The following is a 5,770-nucleotide window of genomic DNA, read 5'->3' on the forward strand; positions in this document are numbered from 1 at the left end:
TTCTTCTCAGATTCTCTTCTTGCTATTCCCATCAGAAGTAACCATCAATAGGATCTTCAAGTTCACCACTATTTTGGTGATTGCCAAAATTTTCATCTTTATTGACGAGGTTGATGAGTCAGAAAAGAAAGATGCAATTTGGAGTGATTTGATAACGAATTGGAGGATTAAGGGAGCTTATCATCAAATTTTTTTTCGCTTCAATTTCTTTTTTTTTTTTTTTGCGTGCCTCCTTTTCGAAATTTCAAATAATCTCCTATTTGAGTTGAGGAATGACATCTTTTTAAATCGGAAGAAGTCTGAGAAGATGTAGACTTTGCCTTCTATTGAAAGGATGACGAGAGTCCAAAGCCTAGTAGGCCTCTTTAGTGTGTGCACACGATTCTTGTACTTTAGAATGTTCTCCTTTCTCAAAAATCTTTACATACTATGTGTCTTCCATTTTCTAATGAATGTATATGCTAAACTAAAATATGCATGATATTTGTTTTCTGCCTAAACTTTATCATTCATTTTTTTTACTAAAAGGAAATGATGCATGATTTTTGATATATATTTATCTTCTTTTTTTTTGAAATAAACTATCCTATATGATGCTTTGAAGTTTGGGTATATAGAAGGGAGTTAAAATTTTATCATATTTTTTTTATTAATATTTATTTGTTTGTAATTCTTATCTATTTGAAATAAATAAACACAAACAAATGCAACACACATGCTCAAACAAATATACACCCGCGAACAATCACGTTTAAATTCTTGGTCTGTGGTCCCTACAAGAAAAGTGCATTGTATAGGATAGTTCTAATCTCGCTGGTCTTAAGGCCCCCAAGGTGCCCCCATTATAGGGACCCAGTATCTCTGTCGCCGTCACCTGGCAAACTCTAAGGTTTGTCGCAGTATTTCGGGCTAGAGTAACCGGTTATCACCTTGAGTGTGATTTCCGACAAGGCTCGCAGGCTCCAAGGCCAAACTTGGGCCAGTCGTACGTCAACCACTCCCTATGTTTATTACCCTCATGCCCCAGGGTGTAGGGGGAACTGTTGTGTGCAAAGGATTGTGTACAATTTTTATTTCAAACAAATGCTGAATTTAAACAGGCAAACAAATATTAAAGCCAAACAAATAAAGCAAACAAAGTAAAGGGGAAAATATTTAAATTATTATTTTTATTTTATTAACTTCATCAATTAAATGGGCCTGACCCTCTTTAAACGTCCCCAGAGAGTCACCATCTGTCGCAACCCGAAAATTTTTGATCTTGCGACTAATGGTTTAAACATCCTTTTAAAGATCTCATCAATTAAGGAATGCCCGGACACCAGACTAATCCTTAATCAATGATTTTGAAAATAGGTTCTATGGAGTCGCCACCAATGTTTTACTCAAAACATTGGAAAAAGAAAAGATTTTTAAAAGATACAATAATGGCCTTGATAACCAGAATTGGGTTCGGGGGTCGGTTACGTGTAAGGAAGGTATTAAGCACCCTTACAACGCCCTAAATCGGTACCCTATGATGAAGTTAATGCGATAAGAAATAATAAATTAAATATTATATCCCCTTTTATTGATGATTATTTACATGATTTAAAATTTAAATTAACAATTGACTCTAAGATATCTACATGATTGCTCTTATTATAAACAATATTTATCAAACATAAGAAATAAAATAGAGAAAAGAAAATTGATTTGAATACCTCTTGAACGAACTCTATTAATCTTCAAAGATGGAGATTTGGGTGCTTTTTGGCAACCCTTCACACTACAATGCCTCACAAAAATCTCAAGAAATACAAAAAGAGAGGGGAAGAGAGAAAAAGAGAGAAATTTCGAGCTATAGGAAGTCTGGATGAAATTTCGGAGAGTCCGGAGAAATGAGCCCCAGCTGTCTATTTATAGACTTCGGAAAGGGTCCAGAACGGCCCGTTCCAAAATCGGAACGGCCGTTCTGGATATGGCCGTTGTGCCTTAATTTGGACCTTGGAACGGCCCGTTCTGAAACTGGAACGGCCCGTTCCGGGGAACTAGAACGGCCCGTTCTGATTTCAGAACAGCCCGTTCTGGGGTCCAAATTCAGCACACATGATTGGTCTGGAACAGCCTTGGAACGGCCCGTTCCAGATTTAGGAACGGCCCGTTTCGGACCCGTTCCAAATAAGCTTTTACCCCTTTTTGGAGGAGTTTGGAACGGCCTGTTCCAATCTTGGAACGGCCCGTTCCGGACCTTGGAACGGCCCGTTCCGGGCCCATAAAAATATTTAATCTGTGCTTTTGGACCCTCTAAAGTCCTGTCTTCTCGTTGGCATGCTTCGGGAGCTCCTTCCCTTCGTAACAGAGATCCATGTCCTTGTTTGTGTGCCCCGGACGAAATTGGGTGTCTACAGCCATATTTACATCGGTTCTAGTAGAACCGATGTAAATTATAAACACGGTGGCAAACTTGTAAATAAATAGAAAATAAAAACATATTTACATCGGTTTTGCTTATGACCGATGTAGAAAAAAAATTAGGGAGATGTTCTACATCGGTCTTGCTTATGACCGATGTAGAAATAAAATTCGAGATATGTTCTACATCGGTCTTGATTATGACTGATGTAGAAATGAGAACCTAATTTTCCCCTTTCACTCATCAGCGTAAACCCAGCCGCCTCCTCCCACTCCCACTCCCAATTCCTCTCCCCCATCCACCAAACCCTAAACCTCATGCTTTCCTCGGGCCTCGTCCCCGACGGTGCCACCGCCAACATCGTCGTCCGTGCCCTCCGCCTCCCTCCTCGACCACGCCGTCCAATTGCTCAAGAAATTCGCCTCCCCAACACGCCCATCTCCTACGAGCCCTCCTCCACTGCACCCGCCACAAAGACCTCCGTAAAGGTCGAGCCTTGCACTCTCTTATCCTCAGAACCAGTTCCATCTCTGCCACCTACCCTCGCCAACACGCTCTTAGCCTCTACGCCAAGTTCGGCCACATCGCCAAAGCCACCCTCGTGTTCCACACCATCGCCCACAAAGACATCGTCTCATGGAACTCACTCATCAACGCCTTCTCCCAACAACAATCCCACGCCACCTCTCTACACGCCGTGCGCCTCTTCCGCAGCATGATGGCACACAACACCCTCACCAACGCCCACACCTTCGTCGGCCTCTTCACTACCGCCTCCACGCTCTCTGGGAAAATCTCCTTCTAGGGTTCTCACGACCTATAATCCCTCAATCTTTTACACTTATGCTTCGATCATGATTTTCTTTTCCGTAGTTATAATTACGACTTAAATTGTTTGATTTTCCTTTTTTCTTTCACTTCTCAAGGATTGTGGAGAACTCTGTGATCAATGAAAATGGATTTGGTGTCTGGTTACAAGGTAATTTTGTACCTTCTTTGCTGTCTCTATTTTTGCGGATGCGTAATGATGTTGTGTATTTTACTCGTATTTTAGCACTTTAATTCACAAGAATTCATAGCATAATCATGCATATCTTTCATGTTTTTAATAAATTTTTATATCATTTTCCTATTTTATGCTTTTCTTGGTATGTGTTGTGTTTTCTCTGAGCAGGATCAAGATTTAAGAATTAAAGAGGAAATGCTGAGCTACAGGGAAAATCACGGCCGTGATTCTAAATCACGCCCGTGATTCACTTCGCGTCCCAGCTTTTTAAGTTTTATGTTTTATTTTTATTTTATCTTTGTAATTTTTTATCTTGGTAGTTTTACCTTTTTACCCTTTTAGGTTATAAATTAGATGAGGTTAGCCTAGAACGTGGATTTTTTTTGTTTCGGAGACAGTTTTTTTGTTTTTGACACTTGGAGAAGGTTTGGCGCCTGTGCCATCGACTCTAAGGTTTGCTTTTCTTTTATTCTTCTTTTCTTGGAGAACTACTATGAACTCCTGTGAGTAGTTTCCCTTTTTCTGGGATCAGGGCTTAGCCTCTGAGAACCTCTTTATTAATGCATTATTCAGTTTCTTAATTTTATTCTAATTCTTGATTTGTTCTTTTATATTTTATATATGAACTTTAATATTATTGTTTTCATAATAACATTAATTAAGGATGAACTGAGAGGAGAACTTGATTATAATTATGATAAACAATTAATCTTAATTTTCATAATCATAGATAATTAGGGATGAACTGAGAGGAGAACCTAATTATCGGAACCTAAAGGAACAGACTTGAGTGTTAAATCACGAGAGTTGATTTAAGCTTTCGAGGAGCAATAGATTAACAAAGATCTTAATGGGTTTAATTGAACGTAATTATCACGAGAGTAGAGATTAATTTTAATTAAACACGTCCTCGTAGCCTGAGAAGGTGCAAGGATTAAATTAGGTTAAGACTACCTTCAAGATGGAATAGAATTAATTAATGAAAATAATAATTCAATATTGTTGGAACTCTTTGTGCGAACCCTAGATTCCCGGAAATCTCTTTATCTTATCTTAAAGTTTTATCTTATTCATTAATTGCATTACTATCTCTTTTACCATCAAATCTGATCTTATCATCTCAAAACAAAAATTCAATCTGTTTTAAAATCCAAATTAAAATACTAGTAATTCTAGGTCAAACACGTAGTCCCTGTGATTCGATATTTATTACTTGACGACAACCGTACACTTGCGGTTTTCCATACATCAAGTTTTTGGCGCCGTTGCCGGGGACTACGTCTCTTGATTTAAATTACAATTATTTTAATTCGAATTTTTTTTAAAAAAAAAAAAAAAAAATTTAAATAAATAAATAATTTTTTTTTTTTTTTTTAGTGTTTACTTCTCCAATTCAGATTTCACGGGTCACTTTCTTTTATTTGCAGTGCCTTAGGGTTAATGCAAAAGAGATCTCTACGTCTTGGGAAACCAACACCACTTGATCCTGAGATTGAAAGAACTCTCCTGAGAAGGAAAAGAAACCTTTCTAGAGAATTTGACATGGCTGCACAACGAGATAATTTACCGCTTCGGGATTACTCTGCACCCGTAGCTCGTGGGATACCTGGAGGGGAGATGCAAACTGGAGCTACTGTACCAGCTTCTCTGGTGAATATGCTCAAACAGAACACCTTTGGAGGACTACCATCAGAAGATCCTAATGACCACTTAGAGGGGTTCTTGGAAATCTGTGAGACCCAGCAATTTGATGATGAAGTTTCTGATGGAATGCGACTCCGCTTATTCTCACTCACCTTGAGAGATAAGGCAAAGGTGTGGCTAAGAACAGTGCCTAGAGAAAAGATAGCAACTTGGGAATTATGTGAAAGAGCTTTTCTAGAGAAATTCTTTCCTCCTTCTAAAACTAAAGAATTGAGGAAGAAAATCACTAATTTCCAACAAGGCACTGGAGAGACTATTTATGAAGCATGGGAGCGGTTCAAAGGATATCTTCAAGCATGCCCACAACATGGCTTCAACCGTTGGCTTACCATCCAATTTTTCTTTGAAGGATTGGACCAACAAAGCACCATGATATTAGACTCAGCAGCTGGAGGATCTTTCATGGGGAAACCTATTAATGACTGCATGATTATTTTGGAAAATGTAGCCTCAAATCACAGCCAATACAGTGAAAGAGAAGTCACAGCAAGGAAAGGAACTCCGGGGCGATATGAAGTGAACAATATTGAGTTACTCTTAGCAAAATTTGATACTCTTAATCAAAGATTAGACAAGATGGAAAAAGCTAAGGTTAATTCAGTGGCTACAAATCAAGTATGTGACCTTTGTAGGGAACAAGGGCACACTGCAGTAGATTGTACCTC

The 5,770-nt window shown here is 38.6% G+C and overlaps 1 non-coding gene across 1 annotated transcript; it reads right to left on the reverse strand.

The window, feature by feature from the left end:
• Window positions 1–5,312: 5,312 nt before the first annotated feature.
• Window positions 5,313–5,419, reverse strand: LOC145957646 (small nucleolar RNA R71). The gene has a single exon (XR_014433689.1). It is a non-coding gene; the product is annotated as a small nucleolar RNA R71 (small nucleolar RNA).
• Window positions 5,420–5,770: the final 351 nt, after the last annotated feature.

The sequence above is a fragment of the Cajanus cajan genome, chromosome 4 (genome assembly GCF_000230855.2).
Source record: "Cajanus cajan strain Asha chromosome 4, NIPB_CcT2T_4, whole genome shotgun sequence".
Classification (NCBI taxonomy): domain Eukaryota; kingdom Viridiplantae; phylum Streptophyta; class Magnoliopsida; order Fabales; family Fabaceae; genus Cajanus; species Cajanus cajan.